The sequence below is a fragment of the Indicator indicator genome, chromosome 8 (genome assembly GCF_027791375.1).
Source record: "Indicator indicator isolate 239-I01 chromosome 8, UM_Iind_1.1, whole genome shotgun sequence".
Lineage (NCBI taxonomy): Eukaryota > Metazoa > Chordata > Aves > Piciformes > Indicatoridae > Indicator > Indicator indicator.
This window is the reverse complement of record NC_072017.1, coordinates 14,153,793-14,173,662: the sequence shown is the minus strand read 5'-3', so window position 1 is coordinate 14,173,662 and position 19,870 is coordinate 14,153,793.

Sequence of the window (19,870 nt, the reverse complement as noted above, 5' to 3'; positions counted from 1 at the left end):
GATGACACAGCTGGATATTGAAATCACATGTATTGGAGGCTGGTGATGGAAGTTTAAACCAGATGATGGCACTGTCCATTTAGCTCCACAGGAGAGATCGAAGTGAAACCTCTGTAACTCTGGTAAACTCCAGGCTGGAGGTTTTGGGTTTGTCTTCCCCTTATCCTCTCCCCTTTTCCAAAGTCCTGAGGTTTTAAACAGACGGTGCAAGGCTGCGGCATCTTAAAAACACCCCTTGGTTTCCATTGCAGAGTCGCTGTTCTATTACTTTTTGTAGCAGAGGATTCTTAAAACAAACTAAAACAAACCTCCTTACTGTTACCTTCTCTTCACGAGCACAGCAGGAGCCCTATATGCCTGCATGTTTATGTCTTCAAGGCATCCAGCAGCAAATGTTTAAGTTACAAAAAAATAAAACAATAAAAGCTTGTCTGTGCCAGCAGTGCTGCACTTTGCCCTGGGCGCACATTGCCCTCAATTACCGACTCTCCCTGCCGAAGCGTTTCCTGCTCCGTCAGCTGCGGTGAAGGTAGGCCAGTGCCAGTCACCACTCGCTGCAGAGCGGGGAGCTGCTGCTGCCTGCAGCGTCGCCAGGGCAGGCTCACCCTGCTGGCACCAGAATCGCCACGCTACCGCCCCTGCCTTGCTTACGGAAACTGCTTCCCACCGGGTCCTGCCCCACCTCTCAAGGAAGCTCAGACATAAGGGAAGAAATGAAAGGGCGCTTCCCGCCACAAGCCTGCCGTTGCCTGCCCAGGCACAGCAGTTCGATGAGGTGTCCGGCCGGGACACACACAGGTTCCCCTAACCGCTTGACCCCGTGCCGTCAACAAGGCGGCACTCGCCCCGATCCCCAAACGCGGCAGCCCGGCCTCGGACCGGGGTACAGGGCCGCTCGCCCTGCGCCCTCCACAGCTTCTGTCCCTAGCCCGGGGCCGCTCACCCTGCGCCTTCCACAGCTGCTCGCCCTTGCGGCGGGCGACGGCAGCAGGTGGCCTCGCGCGCCCCCTGGCGGACAGGGTAGGGCCGCAGCAGCAGTCCGTTGGACATCTTGGCCGGTATTTTACCGCCTCGGTGACCCCTGTGCAGCTCTGGACGAAGCGGGCTATTACTGCTGCTCCACAGTGCAGCTCACTGTGGAGCAGCAGGGCTCTAGCAAAAATAAATTAAATAAGTAAAGATTTGAGCCTTAAGATGCCGCATCCCCCAGAGCAACATCTCACGTGGCCCTGTAGAGAGGCACCTAGCTGACCCAAGGCAGCCTAGCACATCTTGCTGAGCCAAATGCCATTACCTGCACCCTCTCCATGTAATGCACCATACCCACAGCCCCGGGGAGGATGTAGCAGGTGCTCCAGAGAGGCAGCACTACTTGTGGGACCCAGCCTGCTGTCCCAAGTCTGTCTGCCTGCAGGCCAGGGGTGGTGCCCCATGCTTGCCCCAGCCTCTGCTGCATTGCCCAGCCACAATGGTGAGTCCTGGCCGGTCAGCCTAAAACAGAGCCCTTCCATTAGCCGTTCAGCCCAACTCACACCCGAGTCTGAGTAGCTGCACTAACACCAACTAGTTCAGTTTTAAATGCAATCCAAAGGTACAAGATTGACTGCTGGTGTATGCACTTAGTAAAATACACAGAGGTTTCTGTTTTTAACAGCACAAGAGTTATGTAAAGATGGCTTTCATCTGTAGTGAGTGAAATGCAGCAGCATAGAGATAACTGCTTCAAACAAATACCAGCCTGTTTCTCAGCCTAGCTGAAGGGGACGTGCTCTGACTGGAGGCCGTCTGAGGGTAGCTGGTGGCTGCCCATGGTCATGGGCACTGCCACAGCCTAATACCAATGTTGGGCCAGTAGCTCAGCCAGCTACTGCAGGGCAACAGCTGCCTGGGCTGAAGAGGCAGAGGGAAAGGTTTGGTCTGGTATTGTGCAGCAAAGAGTATGTGTGTGCACCTTCAGAGTTAATTCGTAATTTTTGCTCTTCAGTAAATCAAGGCTATAAATCCTGCTCCTCAGGAAGAAAGCAGAAGGCCAGGAACTGCATGGAGTAAAGAACAGGGCTGTTTTTCTTTTCAGTGCCAAGAGCACATCAGTGACACTCAGCGCTGTGCTGGGTCAGGCCTTCACCCTCTGCTAAGCTAATACCAACAACTCCTTCATCTAAAGGGCAGATAATAACAGTGGGGTCCCTCTTACGCTTTTCCGCCTTTCTTTCTTCCTGTTGCAATAGCAATAGCCTCTAAAGGAGCTGCACTAATTAGTTGCTATTATACTTCTTGGGTGGCTGGAAGAACACACTGCCTCTGACCTCATGCTTTACAATGTACCTTAACAGCTGATTACTGCTATTGCATGGCAGCAATGGTTCCTTTTACAGTTATTTTGAAAGAGCCATTCCTCTAGTGCTAAAAAATAATCTAAGACTAACACACAATCTCTCCAAAAGACTGCTGTTAAACTGTCTATAACCAAGCGTCCAAACACTTGCACAAAGCTGTTTCATTTGCTTAACATTGACTCACTAGCAATTAATATGCCTGACATAATAGTGCTGTATAACAAGGCCCATAAAATCTGTAGCAGTAGGGGAGTGAAATGATTATAACTTTTTTTTTTTCCCCACTATCAGACTACAGTTTGGGCACTGTAATATTTTCAAAGCAAGAAGCTGAGCTGCACCTGAGCAGCTGTTGTTTACTGAAGCAATAATTAGCAATGAACCAGGCAAAATCCCTGCTACTTTCCACAGCAGCTCAGCAGTCACTCACACCTTGTGCCTGGAAGCAGAGAGGCTCTCAGCTTCACATGGAGACTATACTTAATAAAAATCTCATTTAACTATCTTTAAGAAAGGAAATATTTAAAATGTCAGCATCAGACAGTCTTATGCATACAAGTAATCCCAGTGAACTCATTGTGAGCTGTGAGTCACTTCATCTCATACCAGATATCCCTAAAACAGTGGTTTTCAGCTTGGTGTGAGGCAGGACACGCTGCAAATAAAGTATTAGGCACAGTCCTGCTGAATGAGCTCTATTTGCTCCAGGCAAGGACAACTGCACCCTGCTCTTGGGACTGAAACCTCTGGGGAAGCATGTCTGTAAAGCCATTTGCCAGGTCTGCAATTCTCCTGGTCTTACAAGGCTTTTCAGCTAAGTAAGGGAACAGTAGTACAGCAGTACAAGAAGAGAGCTGCAGAAGACAAGGAAGCAGAGGTAGCCATGAGCAGTGTTGAAAATGGACCTCCTGATCTGGATGAAACCTTGAGATCTCTGTGTTCATCCAGCAGGGGAGAAAGCAAGACAGTTCAAAGTAGCCATCGTGTTATTGATTAGGACATGCTGATGGTATGTACGTGTTTACAGCCAGGAATCTGAGCACGTGTGTCACATTTTCAGCTCACAGCTGGTTACTGGCAGCTGTGGTTCATCCCCTCAAGGCTGAATAAATACACGTGTCTACAGGTGTATGTGTGTGTATAAATATACATACGTATATATGCATACACACATATACATAGATTGCCACTGTACACATCCCAGGTAAGGCTCAGAAATCAGAGCACCAAGCAAGGTTATAGCTAAACCATTCTAATGACCTGCTGCTATCCAAAGTTGTATGCCTTTCTCCCATCTCTTCACAGCCAAAGCTTTCCATCACACCTGCCAGCCTGTACATACATCCAGTTCTGCCGTGACCCACTCTGATGACGTAAATACCTCCTCCCCCGGGATTCATTCTCCATGGATCTTAGCTCTCTGGTGTGCCTTCTGGCAGCATGAGATGAGCATGACTGTGGACCCAAGTGACAGGACAGGAACATGCAGCCAAGCTTGGTGTGAAGGGGAGACAAGGACAGGACCTTATTGACTAGAGTTACTCTAAGGAGCTGTTCCATAACAGTCACCTGCTCCTGCTCTGTTCTAATGAATATTTAGTTACCTGGTTAAACACAAAATAGAACTAAATCAAGATTGAGAAAGCCATACCTCATACTGTCAGTAGCAACCTGGAGTTCTCTCTATCCAGACTATCAGAGATGGTTGGCAGAGCACGGGAATAACTCTCCAAGAACCCAGGGCTGGTTGCACCAAGGTGAGCAGGATGCTTAGCAGACAGGCATCAGCCCTGCTCCAGAGATTCTTTCTCCTGTGTGAGAAGACTTGGCTGCCAAAACTGCTAGGTACACTTCCACTAACACTTGTCAAATTAGTAGTTTCTGACTAGAGAAAATAAAAACATTTTGACAGAAAACTTCTGACCAGCATTACACAATAGCCAGAAACGGACTTACTTCATTGCACCAGTAGTTCCTTAGAGCACCTTTCTCTAGCTAGTCAAGTTGTTGTTTTGAGATGGAGCTCTGGTGTTAGAGACACAGGGATCTAGGTCAGTCAGTTATAAGCTTGAGGAGTTTCAGCTAAATGACAGAAAACAAACTTGTTTGGGTATTTTTGTTGGAATTATATTTTTTCATATTATTGAGAAATTATAGCTATCACTTTTGACATTGGAAATCCAACTGGAATCACTGAGCTAGTAGAAAAAAAAAAAAAGGCAGGAGACCAGTACAGACCAGACAACAGACCAATTTCACTGTTTTTACAGTTTCACTGGATGAGCTCAGCAAAGTAGGAAGAGGCAAACAGTGAACATGATTCCAAGTGAGATTCAGATGATAGGAATCTTTTCAATGATCTTTACCACCCCAGAGCTACAACTGCAGAAGTTCAGTCATTTTAAAATAAGCATAGTGATATTTACATAAATGTAAATAAATTCAAGTCACAGCATGCCACACCTTTCAGATCTGTTAAGATACATGCCAAGACACAAGGCCAAATGGGTTCAACAACCCAAGAAATAAAATAGCCCGCTCGAAGTCACTGGCCTAGGGTGTTATTAAACAGAAACCTGAAATATCTGAAGGGATTTGCCTTTCCTTGTTCCTGGTGGCATGTGCCTTAATCACTACAACTCACTACAACTCAGTAAAGAAGCACCATTTGCTCACCAGAGTCCTATTTCTTTTCTCAGTCAGAGCAGACAATAAACATTCAACCAAAACACTATGGGAGTGACACTGGCTGACCAACCAAGGGAGATGTGGAGCTGACAACTCATAGTTAAGAAAGACTCGTGAGCCTGGATCTTGCAGCCCACACATTCCATCAGATCACATCATGCCTTAGCCCACCAGAATATGCAGCTAGAGGAACTAAAGTGAGGCCATATCTATACACAGGAGGTGGAAGTTGTAATGATACCATCAGAATTCAGGGGATACAAGCCCCATAACTGGGTTCGTATGGGTTCAGCTGCTGTCACTAATGGGATTTATACAATCTTTGATCAAAACTCTTCCATTGCTAAATCATTTGTAATGTACCAAATTTCTAAGACCAGTTTGGATATTTCTGGATTGTGTTGCAGGGTTAGCAGTTTAAAACAAAACAAAACAAACAAACAAACAAAAAAAAAAATCCAGCTGCATATTATAGTAAAAAAAATCTCCCATTACTTGTCAGTTATCATGAGCAGTACAGTTGCTAACAGTCAGCTATATCCCAACTCTATACCCTGACCAAGATTGTAAGTGAGCTATCTGCAGTGTGTCTTTTTAGTAGAGAGGAAAGGCAAAGGCTGGAGAGAGGATGGCCCAAGCAGCCTAACACTGGCTTCCAGACCAGAAGCCTCTTGCACATAAGAGGAACTGAAGAAGGCAAAAAGTGACCCAGCTTTGCTCCTCGCCAAGAATCACTCTTAACATCAGCATCAGTTTCTGTGCACCACATTGCAGGCTTGGGACCTCAACAGACCTTGCCCTGCAAATTTGCTTCAGGGACTTGTCTGGCAAGAGCAAAAATCAGTGCTCAAGTACATGCTGTAGTAGTGTATGTACCAAGCCTATTCCACAGTGCAGGTCAGGTGCAAAAGCAAAGGGTGTCCCAGTGCTGGGGACACATACAGCCTAACCAGAGTAGATCATAAACAGATTCTGAATAGGAGAGGGGAAACAAAGTGAAAAACAAATAAAAAAAGAAAATAAATAGCAGCTAAAGAAAAGAACATTTTTTAAATAGAACCACCAGTAAAGGAGAAGGGGAAAAGGCTCTGTACCTCAATGTAGCACAAGGGAGGCAGTGTCACAGGGGTTGGACAAAGGGAGAAGGCTTGAAGATCTGATCTTGCAAGCAGTCATGTACCATACAGGCCCTCCTCTCCATCTGCCCCTCAGGCACTGTCTTCTCTCTGTAATATATCTCCACAAATTAAAAGAATAGGCACAGGTTGAAGACCAGGGATCTCTGAAATGTATGGGGCTGTCCCACCATCTAATCAGTATTACAAATTTCTGCTTGTCATTCACAAGCAACTCACAGCCTCCCTGGAAGTGGCAGAGGAGCAGGGTCCTTTTTCCTATCTCCAAGCCACCAGGCTTTTTCCTTTGCGAATGCCTGATGGGACCTATGCACCACATGCTCACAGGTGCAGCAAACAAATCTTGTTAATGGTTTCTTGATATGTGTGCACAGACAGAGCACTTATTACTTCCTCAGACTGAGAAATAATATCTAAGAACTTTCTTCCCATTTATTTTAGGACATAATCTCTCACTACCCTGCTGGGGAAAGCCAAGGTGAAAACGTTCACTCTTCCCTCTCCCAAAATTCTGATTCAGGCTGTGATAACTCTAGACCAGAATCCATCTAGGGTATTACCCTAGGCAGAAGTGGAAAGTTTCCTAGGGAGAAATGATACAATTACTGGCCCACTGCTCAGCACTCCTGCTAGGCAAGCTGCCCTCAGAAACAGCAGTAAGAGGCTCACGAGAAAACCTATGCACCTTCCAAGGCCACAGGTCTTGTAATATTTCACACCACAGGGGAGAGGAGGAAGTGAGAACAAGAGAGGCTCTTAATAAAACTTAGTTCTTTTGAAACATCGTTCTTTGAAGTGTTCATAACATTGAACAAAAGAAGCCAACCTTTATTCTCATTCTACAGAGAGATGATAAGAGTTGCAGGCAACAGCAGGCCAGGAGTAGAGCCAAGAAACAGACCCCAGGTCTCCCAGTTTCTACAGGTCTAATGGTGGGAACAGGCTACCATCATGGGAATCTTCTCCTAATGTCAGTTTCTCCACAAAGACACTGACATTTTAGCTCTAATTTAAAAAACATTTCCACCGACAGAAGTGGAAGACTTGAGTGCTGATGTAATTCTCATGGAAATGAGATTTGAAACAGGATCCACAGTTCCCTGTAAGAGCCTCAAATATTAGCTTGTATAATGGCTGTCCTTCAATGAGCATTCAAGCCAGTTTCCAAACATCAGTTTAGAAGCTTTTCTTACTCATGCATATCTTAAACCACTTGGCAGATACTCAAGTTTTGTGCTTCTTTGAGATCCTCTAAAAGAAAAAGCAAATCGTCAAAGGGATACCAGTACCTATTTCTGATTAAAAGCCTAGCTTAGAATGCTTCTTGTACACAACTGGATGCATCAGCATAGCACATTCTGATCAGCAGTGTGTTGAACATTCAGAAGAACTTTTTCTTGACCCATTACTTTATATCAAATTTAGGATTTTAAATGGTTCTTGACTGAAACACAAATACCTTGCAGTCAGCAGATACAGCCCTAGACTGACTGTTCAGAAACACTCACTCCAGCCCTATGCTTCCTGTCCCAAGGGCACAAGAAGTTGTGGCAAAGGTCTTCTAGTTTTTCACTGATGCTGGTTATTGGAGTGACTAGGCAACAGTTAGCTATCAGCAGCACTCAGAGCTTAGAGAAAGTACCTGGAGAAGTCTAAGCTAAATTTTACTGTCAGTATTGAATGCCCTGCCACATTTACAACTCTCCCATCCTGTGCTGCACCAAATGCTGTGCCACTACAGCAGGAGCTTAGGCTCCTAACATTTATGAACAAGTTGAAAACTGACTCAAACCACATTGTAAAAAAGTGAACTATGCTTCTGTATTTTAAGCATTAGATGTGGTTTCCTTATAAGCTACTACCAAAGTCTTCCTGTCCTCTAAGTAACCTGCAGACTAGTCCTCTCTTGTCCTTCCATAGAAGAATCTATACTGCAGCATTGTCATGCCTCCATCTGTCCCAAGGTTATCAGGAGTCCAGCCAGATCCCTGCATCTCCTGGCAATGCTGGCTTTCTGAGTGATTTGGAGCCCTGCTAGCAGACTGCCGTTATATACACCTAACAGTCTGTCAGGAGAGCAAAACTCAACTGAAGCATAGACATTTGTTTTATTAGCACAGGCTTTTCTACAACTTCACTGGGGAGAAAAGAGGGAAATTTCTTCCCCACAAATGTAACTATTCAGATTAAGAGAGCATAAACCTTCTGCCCTTGCTTGAATAACAATGTTATGAACATGAGAAGCCAGGAGAGACATTTTGTATGCAGTGAAATTCAAGTAAGCTACAGAGCCTGACATCTAATGGAAGAAAGGCCAATGAAGGTCAAAAAAATTACAATGGGAATCTCTACACTAATTTTAAACTAAAAGTGTTGCCCATTGCCAGCAGCCTTTGGTGTAGTTTTCACTGTGTTCATATGGTAGCTATTCATTGTTGGCTAATTATCTTGTTTTATTTTTCTATTTATTTCCTGAATAAATCAAACTAATAAAAATCCAGCCCACGATTGCCATGGGAACACTCCAACAAGGACAGATGCAGTGTATAGCTGCAAGGAAAGGAAGCAGGCTATAACTTTATTAAATTATACACAAGGCAATCAATACAACTTAAAACAAACAGCCCTTGCAGGCCCTCCACTAACCATCCAGGAAGGCTCAACCGGTAACTTCAGAGTCTCTTGCAACACCAAAACTTAACCACCACCATGCCAAATTTCTGTAAGGGCACATGCTCTAGAACACAATGTTCTTGCCCTTCCATCACATCCTTCTAAAGGAAATCCCAGAAAACATATAGTCTACTTTTCCACCCCACGGACATGCCAGGTATTTTTTTCCTCTTCTCTTAAATCCAGTAGATCTGTGTTAAATTCATGCTCTGGCAATCCCAGGATTTGCTTTGAAATTTTAAGTCTGGTTAAAATAATACATTTAGACCGTTTCATACAATTTCTGAAAGCAGATATCAAATCAGTCACATCAAATCTGTTGTTTAGTTTAACTTGGTCACTGTCACTGCAAAGATGGGCGACAAGACAGGAAAAGAGAAAGCAGAGAAGAGAGGAGATTAAAGCAAGAAAAGGCCTACAAAGCTCGTTGCAATATTTCTTCTTAATTTCCTCATATTCAAGGTAATGCCACTGAGAGAAAGCCAACAAAAAGAATTGCATGCACTGCCCAGACTGTACTCGTAAAAGGCAGCCTCATCATTCCTGATCCTTCCTATCACTGGCAGTGAGGGTTTTCTGTTTGGACACTGCAGGGAGAGAAGGTGTTGGGCATTTGATTAAGCCAGATCACAGTCTCCTTAAGTGCCCCAGCTGGAAGCTATCTGGCAGTAACTCACTCTGTGCAGGTCATCCTTTCTGTTGTAATGCTTTCCCACCTGCCAGAGTGCTGTGATTATCCTCTCTGCTCACATCCTATTAAACCTGTCCCGGCAGTGGTGACAAGACACCCTCCCCCATCCCTCATTAGACAGTCAGGAACAAGCCCCATTTCCTTTCTGCACTGGGCATCTTGAATCATCTGGGCTTTTTTTATTCCTATTCCTCTTCTGATGATAGTTTATCAGGAATCAGCTCTTTGATTAAGCAATACCTATATTGAGTACTTTGCAGAATAAAAGACAATATTCTACCTCTACCCATACTGCTCCTGGGATTAGTCATTATTTCATTTCCAGTACCAGCCAGCATAATTTCTAGCACCTAGCCAGAAAGATACACTGTCTCTGCCTTCAGAACTGCAGCATCCCGTGTGCAACTTCAAATTATTTAAGCCACCAGTGGGTGATACCTCCTGTGACATTGTTCATCCAGAACAGCCATCTAGCTTCCACCCATACTCTCTTGCAGTATCTCCAGGACAGAGTTTGGTTCTGGCCCTAGTATCTTTGCATTATCTAGTCTACCTATGAGAAATCCTATGTGGTGCCATTCCTTCTCTCCACCATTCCCACACACATACAGATGTGCACAGTGCATTTAGATAAGCTTTCATCTACAGGAACTGTGCCTTCTTTAATTGAATGCAATTAATCTGCCATCTGTATTGGATCATTCCTACTGCATTTCTCAGCACTTTGTGTTCTCAGTCACCCTTACATTGCACACCAGAGTGATCATCTGGCAAATTATGCCACTGTTGGAATGGAAGGGAGGCTTGTGGTTTTAATGAATTGAAACCACCTTTTAATTAATAAATAAATGCAACTCCAGCTTAGAAGGGGTTGTGTTAACTTCTGTGATTTCTACTTTAAGCTTTCTGAATGGAAGTGGGTGCAGACTGGGGCACTTGGAGTTACCATTGTTACCTACTCCAACCTATTTAGGATGTTACTTGTCTCTTATTTCCTTCTCTACAAAATACTTCAGCAAAAACTTAAGAGCAATATCATTACTGCTAACAAGATCATGTTTATTCTCCATTGCAATGCTCAAGCACACAGTTACAAAGAAATTGAGTACTGCCTGATTTCCCTTTACCATACTGTTGCCTTTAGAGAAGGATAAATTTGGTAAGAATAGAACTCCCTTGCATTCTAGCTGATTCTCAAAGGTTAGAGGGGCAATGGGTGGCTGGGCTTATGTCTTAACAGGTTTGCCAGTTGCTGTGACTATAGGCCTGACACCAGATGCAGGAACAGCCTGTCTGCTGCAGGCCTGGCTGCATCCAAAAGCAGTGGTCAGGTACACAAATGGTGAGGTTTGTTTACATGCAACATGTACGGGTTCTTTAAGATTGCTGGTGATAAATGCACCAAAGTGCAGAATAGCTCTGTAGCTCTAAAATATATCACAGTATCACAAACTCAAGTCTCCCAGGGAAGCACTCCATATAGCTGAGGTCACAAATCTTACCACCAAAAGGACTCCCCCTTCTGGGGAGGGGTGAGCAGGACAAATCCATTGATCTGCCTATGCTGCTTACCATCCTACTCTTGATCCTCTCCAAATTACATATGAAGCTGGAGTAATATTTATACCTCGTCATCTCCTATTGTGCAGAGGGTGTTGTGGAACCAGGGAAAGCTGTTGTTCCTGGTGGTCAAACATTTGTTCCTTTATCAATTGCACAAGAAATTTCTTGCTTCTGGTGTAACTCCTCTGGGTCAGCAGTATTGCTGGTGGTAAGTGGAAGAATAGAGCAGTGGGCCTCTGCCTTGCCCCTCTATTCTCCCTGAAGCCATGGCAACACAGATCACCAGGTTCCCACCCCACCTCTATGCCTGCTCTGGTCACCATGTGTTTACAAGCAATATTCAGTCTTACAATTTTCCACTGGTTTGTGCTGCCAATGTGGACTATTAAGTTATTGCAACATCTTAATTCTCATCTCTTCTGATCAAATAGTTTTAGTTAATTTAAAGTAACAAATCAATTGTTTCTGTTTAATCCTCTAAAGTATATTTCATCCTTGAGGCTGAACTACCAATGAGTGCCATTTGTTAGCAAAACAGTTTTCCAGTTCTCTTCACTTTTGTTTTTGTTGAACCTCGTTAAGACCAGCTAGATATAATAAGAGAGACATCATAGTCCTGTAAGTGAAATGCTTCTCATTTAAACATTGGGATGTGATAAAGATTTCCATGTAAAATTGTTGTTTTATAATTAGTATGCCAAGGTTGGTATAATTTAGATTTGTAAGGTCTATATTTAAAATAAAACATAAATATGTATTTTGTCACAAAATCAAGGAATAAAATGTTCTATAGCAGCAACTTGAGGCTTGTATGGCAGAGTATACCTTTTTTATACTAATTTAGCTCCAAACAGTGACTGACTCATGAGAAAGGCTGCACCTGCTTAGGAAAGTGCTTGCTTTCATCACTGCAGTTATTTGGTTTCAAGGAGGGCAGTCTGATAGATCAGGGTGCTTGCAAAGAGGCAATTCCTAGCAAAGCAGAACCAAAAAGTACCATTAAAGCACTGTCAAGTCTGAGGAAATGCTGATCTGGAATCTAACTTAATGACTCCTAGCCTCAGCCTGGAACCAAAATCCAAACTCTGAAAAGCCTTGAACTCTGCAAGTTCACATCTGGGTCCAATCAGACAGCTCAAGACCCCTTCCAAGCAGAAGCAAACTGAAAGACATGTGGTATACTGGGGAGACAAACCGCAGATGTTTATTGTGCTCTTGTGCCCTTAGCAATTGTTTTAATGGGTTGAAGCTCCTAGGAGACCACTTGACTTTTGCTCATGTCTATAGTCTTCTCTTATAATGCTGACTGTGCATAAGCCTGAAGCTGTCAACAATCTACTTCCAGTGTTATTTCAAGGAAAGGAAAGTGAAGTGACATCTGATCTGTTGAGAGAGGATGGGGTAGGGGGGTACTTTTAAAATATAAAGCAACAACAAGAATCTGTATGGGATCGATATTACAATCAATATCTTCTGCCCCTTTGGAAAGCACAGCTTAGTCTGAAACACAGGTTTCCCCTTCTCTGTTGCAACAACCATCCATTAAATAGGCTAGTGCTTACTTTGCCAAGACCACATTGTCAGTAAGTGTTTTGAAGCTCTGCAATAATGATTATTGTGCAGTATTGCATTTTAATAATTCAAATAAACCATGGACCATTATGATCTCTACAGCTAAGTAAATACTTTGTTGCAATTCCAGCCTTGGAAAGCATCCTTCATTTCAGTCTCTTTGCAGAAAAAAGCATTTTGAAACCACTGCTTGTCTTCAGAAAGATCAGCCCTGGCTGCTGCTGGTCTTCTCCAGTCTGTGCAGAGGGAAGAATCTATTTTGTGAAGATCATCATCATGCAAGAACTATAGTTAAGTGATCTTTTGCTGTCTATTTTTTACTGTAAGACCTGTGCAAGCAAGAAGATCCATCCATATGTATCAGGCATTTAGGTCCTTCTTTATTCTTTATTCATTAAAATAAAATTTAGAACTGAAACCTAGACAATGCCAACAAGAAATACCTGCCTGTTCAGGCAGGACTGACACCATGGCATTTCATTTGCAAATGGCCCTGCAAGGACCTGATTTGAATGCAGAGAATTTGAATTGCAGAAGTTACTGAGGTGAGATATTAGAGCTAATCATGAGTTTCCTAGTTTTTCTTACATCTGAGAGATGAACTGCAGCACAGAAGGACCATCCTTCCTCTTTGGGATGAAGTACAGATGGTAAGTAAGAAAGGCTTTGTGAAGTGCACTAGTTGAGGGTTCATGGATCAGGAAGAGAAGAAAGACTTAAGGACAGTGGAGGTGAAGAAATGCTACAATTTCACAGGAAAGAAAAGTGAAATTTAAAAGAGAAAATAGAGAGTAGGATTTAAAAAGAAATATGATTACTCAAGGGCATTGGTTTCAGGGGGAGAAGGGTTAGGAACTTAAATGTATTACTTAGGCTAGAAATCACACTAGGGAAGGCTGTCAAACCATGTCAGCCATATAAAAATGTACTGCTAGTATTGTTCAGCTGGACTAACATACAGCACACAAATTCCTTTCAGTTCTTATATGAATATAACAACACAGAGGCTTATTTCTCTGTTCCCTGCCTTCAAAAAGTTTGTATATTTGTGTTGGACAGTTCCACTACTAGAAGTTTGGAGAGGCTGTCTACTCTATTTACAGTGGAACAGTAAAGACAAAGGACATTTTCTAATCTGCTAAATCATGTAGCCCAAGCATCTCTCTACTGTTATGCATGTGGTTTTCCACAACCTTCAAAAATAAGATTAGATGGAATATTATCAGAACTAGAGTCACTAATGTGTTACTAGGAAATGAAACAAGTTGCTGTCTATTAAAGAGCAACAAAACTACTAAAGAGGAAATGGATGGCTGACTACAACAAATCAAAGCTTCATCCAGCTTTCAATATCTGTGCGGTTTATTTATAGCAGAGAACTGAATGGGCTAATATTTGTCATTCCCATTTACATAAATATGTTCTTTACTGTCTACTAGGTCAAAAAGAGTCCTAGTAGGTGCAGACAATTCCTCTGGCCTCTTAGAAGTCAAAGTAACTGTGCTTTTAAGGAATGTGTTGCTCTGACAAACAGCAGAGTCAAAAGTACTCTATGACAGATAGAAAATTTGCATTTCCATTAGCAAGGCCTTTGTCAAATGAAATCCCTAAAGGCAATGAAGAATGTGCATGGAAGGAAAATGCAGTGTATTCATTTACTACCGCTCCCCCCCCCTCCAAAATTCACTGCATAGTTCCACGAAAATTTAAGATAAAAGGCCGAAGGAGAAGATTTACATTCCAGGGGGCCACACAATAAAGGGATAGTGATTTATGCATGCTTTTGCCACAGGATAGCTTAGAAAAGAAATGCTTTTAGATAGCTTGGCTGGCTGGTAATTTATTAAGGACTCAATTTTCCTATCCTGTTCAAAATTAGCAGCTGCTCAAGTAATGCCATTAAGATGCTCTGAGTTAGGGCACAGGAATCAAACTGAGTCTATACTTGAGCCACTTCACTCCTCTGAGAAATGTAGCCAAGATGCTCAACTACTTGCAAAAATGAGCCCAGTTTTTAACTTTTTTTAAAAGTTTCTTTAAAGCATAACCATATTTCAATAATAAAGAATAGTGCTTCATATTTTTGGCTGGTGTCTTTCAGAAATTAATGAAACTATCATTTATTTTAATGAGATTCCTATTCCTTTATGCTGTGACCCCTATTTTTAATGGATGAATTTCATACTAAAAATTAACAGAAACATAAAACAAACTATTTAATATGAACAAAAAATGTCAGAAATCGGTTATAAGTTTTATTTGGCCAGCCTTTGAAACACATTAGTATTATTACAACTAACCCTAATCATTTTAGGATATCTGTAGCCTGCTCTTCATTTATGTTTCAGATGCCACTTTATTTTGAGACTGATGAAATTAAATTCACAGATTTGGCACGAGGAATACCCAAAAAATAGAACAATTTGTTAGTTGATATTGGTTTCCCCATATATATTTGAGCATTTCAGAATACTATACCTCATAAAGACTAGCTTAAGACCATATCTTTTCAAATCTTACTAGTTTTTCAGTGTGTTCTCACCTGCCCCAGCCCATACCACTGAGAAAGCTCTTTCCTTACTATTACCTTCCCATCTGACACCCCCCTTCCTTTATTGTGGTGCATACAGCTGTACAGTAAGTTAGCTAAACTTGTTACAGTCCTTACCAAAATTTATTTTAGCTTATCTACATTATTGTATCTGTGCAATGCCAACAGTTTGCCTGGACATCAGTATTCAGATATGAAAACAGGATCCCGGTTCTGAGGCATTCATGAAGAATACTTCTGCATGTGTGCACTATCAATAGCTTTAGGAGTACCTGCATTCATTTTATCAAGTCAGCTAATGAAAGTACATTTCTTCCACCAAGAAGTCTTTCCAGGAACATGTCCAACATTTACAAGCTCCTTTTCACACAAAACTCTCACATGTTGTCTCTACTCATCACAGTTCAGACAAGACAACTGCCAAGTAAAATTACAATACTTCTTGGAGAGGTATTCTTCTAGTTTATTCCTCCTGTATACAGTCATGTCGCTATGGCACATGCCCCCGTGTGAGGCTTCTAAAGTGTTCCACCAGATGAAAATCCAAAAGCTTGACCCCAACCTAAACAGTCACCAGGGAACAAAGGTTATGAGTTAAGTGGGTTCAGAAGCATAACTCCTAATAACATCTTCCCCTTTAATGGGATTTCTGCTCTGAAGTCACATACAAGCCTTCAAAAATTCTTCCCAGGAATAGAAGAATAGGTTGTGTAACCATCACACCCTCCCCAAATCATCCACAATCTACCAGGGTAAGAGTGCGTGTTCTGAACGACAAACATGTCCAGGATGACATGTTTTGGTTGTTTTCAAGCATTAAAGAACTGAGAGACCACACACACTGGGTAGTATCCTAATATATTTGTTCAGGAGCAGGTATAAACTGCTTTCATTTTGCTTTTATGAAACAGGGGGCTTCTTACAGGCTCCACTAAGTAATACTTTCTTATTTGAGCTCTTTCTGCCTCTGTACTTATTTATTCCTGCCTCACTAACTTTATTGCTAGCAAAGTTTTTCAGCATTTCTTTCTTTTTTTCTCTTCCTTTTTCATACATACATACAGCAATAAATATTATTCAATTCAACAAATGCATACAAATTGTTTCCATTAGAATATTAATCTACTCTTAAAATGGAAGAAAAGCTTTGTATAAATCTTTGTAAATTACCAGAACACAAATTCAGACAGGCACATCTCCACCTAGGCTGAGCTGGTGAGTCCACAGCCTGCTGTCCTCATTCATAAATTAATTGAGGTCTCTAGCTGCTGTAAATGAACAGTTCATCCTGCAAAAGATCGTATCTGTCAAGATTGCAGATTGGTTTCTATCAAAGTTTGCAAAAGTCACAGCACACAATACTTTCATTATGTCTATGAGTATGACTTTCCAACTGGAAAGAAATGTGTGGTTTGTTCTGTTGGGCCAAGATTTACAGAAAGCAATTTTCCTCCATGCTCCAGCTATGACAAACCTACTGAAAAATGTCATTTCATGACTTCCTTCATTCAGTCACCTTTTTACTGAAAAATATATATTCTTTCTGCTCCATGTGTACGCACCAACTGTGACATTTAATGCCCAAGGCAGGTTAATCACATATCCCTCCTGGATATTGCAAACTATACTGCATTCACTGCCTCTTCTCCATTATAAAGTAAGCCTGGCTTTAGCTGGCTCACAAAACTACCTGTTTTGTATTACAAATTCATAAATTTTTTACAAGGCTCCTTACGATTCTGAACACCAGTCAGCGTATCCATGAATACCTCTTAGGTGTCTTAAATTACATTAAGGTCGTGATAGAGCATGCAGAGAGACAAAGACAAGGTGGATATTATTGAGTCTTTCTTCTTTCACTTTGCACTGTGAATGTGCAGAGACATGAAGGATGGACTAAAGACAAGACAGCATCAGATCTGAGTTGGGAAACTGATGTAGTTTTGCTTTTAGATTTTTTTTTTTGGATCAGTATTGTATTTAACAACAGTGGCAGGGACTCTAAACATATAAATGTGAGTTTGTAAGAGTTTGGAAATTAAAAGGAGGGTAGGACTTGCTAGCTCTTTATACCAGTAGAACTACTACTATTTTAACTTACATCTAAGGGACCCAAACATAGCATTTGCACATATTTCCCACCTTGCCTATGCCAGCTGTACTGGCCCTTCCCTCTTCATACTAACTCTTAAAAATGATAGGGAGATTCACCACAACTACAGACACCAGTAGCACAGAGGTCTTGGTGGTCTCAGTATACAAAAGACTATTGAGGCAGGGCTAGCAGAGCATACTACAGCATTTTGTTTTGTAAACACACACACACAATCTTCTAATGAATGCAAATTATTTACGTGCTAAAAGATGATGTGCCTGTTAATCTCTATTTAAAGGTTTCTATAGTGCCAACCAGTTATGGTCCGTAAAACAAAGGTGGCTGCCAGCCACAAGAGCCAAATATGTACTGGAACTTAATTATTTACTTGGCAAGCTCAGCAGTCAATTTATTATCAAAGCAATTGGGGCAATTTAGCTGTTTTATTAACTACTCAAGAATTCTGACCTGTATCACACAGGTGACATTTGGCATCCCTGTGTCGCAATACTGCCTCTTCCCACCATGAGTCAGGAACACCACACTGTCAAACTCTTGTCCAGGAAAAATCCTTGCAGGCGCAAACATCAGCAGTTGTCCTCATAGTCTACTTTAGAAAGCATTTAAAATAACTATTTAAAAATGCACAACTGCTCCGAGCTGGGCTCACACAATGGGAGACATTTCAGAGTGGAGGGTTTTATTGCAACAAATTACAGACTCTTAAAGATGTGGATTGCAGGAGAAACCCTGACAACACGTTCATCCTGGCAGGGACAAAAATATGGTGTGAAACAAAATCTTTCCTAATCAAATACTCACACCAACACTTTATGTTACATCAGCCTATGCTTGATATATGCTAGTATAGACATATGCACATCATTCCATTAAACAGCAGCAGGAAAAGGGGGGGGAGGGAAGAGAGAGAAAAGAAGAAAAAAAAAATCCTTGGGTATCTGTTAGTTTGAAATACAAATCAAACTGCAGAGATTTTTGTTCGGCCATGGTTTGGTCCCCAAAACTGTGTTGTTACTGGTTGCAGCAATGCTATCAGAACCCAATTTCTCCAAATATTTAATTTCCCCCCTTTATTTTAATATACTGTCCCTAGTTACAGTCCTTTGAAGTGAGTAGTCCCTCTCTACAATATCAAATATTTGGACACACCTCAGTTGCATTTTAGGCATCATTTAAAGATGTTACCCATTTCATGTTTTCCCCTCATCTCCAGGTTCCTAATTGTTGTTACAACCTCTTTGTATTATTCAAAGCAGAAACTGCCCTAGACAGGGTCCTGCACCTTATAGTGTGCAGAACAGTTCTGTGAGGAAGGATAACTACTTCTCGCTTCTTCAGGACAGATATAGTTCAAAAGTCATGCTTTTTAGAGGGTTTTTTTGAGCTACTATGTCCCATTGCAAAGTCATCTATTGTGTACTACTGACTAATCCTTACACTACTTAATAACATATTCCAAAATTTCTCTCTCTCAGGGAATTTCTGTATTTCAGTTTATTTTTGCCCAGACACAGTAACTTTCTTTCCTCTTTGTGTCCAGGTGGGGAAAGGCAGAAGAGTGGTAGAGAGTCTTGCAATTAATTCAGTCTTGAGAGCAATTACCTTGAGAATTACCCAATCAGCCCAACTATATCCTCATTCATGCTGGGAAGTCTCACACAGTTGAATGTGACACGTTCCTCAGACAACTGATGAGTGAAACTCTCACACATTCAACACATTAGTCTCATGTACCAACCTGGGTAGTAAATGTTTGATCTTGATTTGTCCAGTGTAAGACAGGAAGGAAAAAAGTCAATAAGACTTAATGACCCCTTTCTCTCCATGTTCCCTTTTCCTACTAAGAACCAGCTGTGAATATCTTTACCCCAGTATTTATCTTAGGTGAATAAGGCACATCCTGAGCAGACCACATCAAACCATAATCTAGAGACAACTGACTGTGATGCAGGACATAAACCGAACTGTAACTGCCTGAGTTTACAGGAAGACAATCCTCATAACATGCTGATTTGTTCATCAAACCAGGGGCAGATTTAACATTGATTTGAACCATTTAAGGCTCATTGCCATTAGAGTATCTTGGTAAATGGATCATATGTGTATTTGCTTAGATTGCAGACAGTTCCAATGGTCTAGACAAATGAAGATCTTGCCCACCAATTGGCTCAAAACCACAGCAGCTCTAACGACCAGCACCAATCCCTCCCCACCTTTGTTTTCAGCAAGTGTCAAAATGCTTTCCCTATTAGTAACTGAAGATCTAATGACCACAATATAGAGGTAATTACAGAGCTATGTACAAACAGCAATTTTGTTCTACAAACTATTTTGATTCTTGTCAAGAAACTGCATTTCATTATGGCAAGGTTCCCACTATTGCTATCTAATGTGTTACAATAACCTCTGACTCACTGATACTTCTATCTGTAGTTTTCAACAGGAAGCCAAATTTGGGAAATTAATCTACACCTTTGCCTGGGCAGAAACACCAAATAGAGCACCACCTCACTTCAGGAGGAGCACTGGAACGTGCTGGCAGCA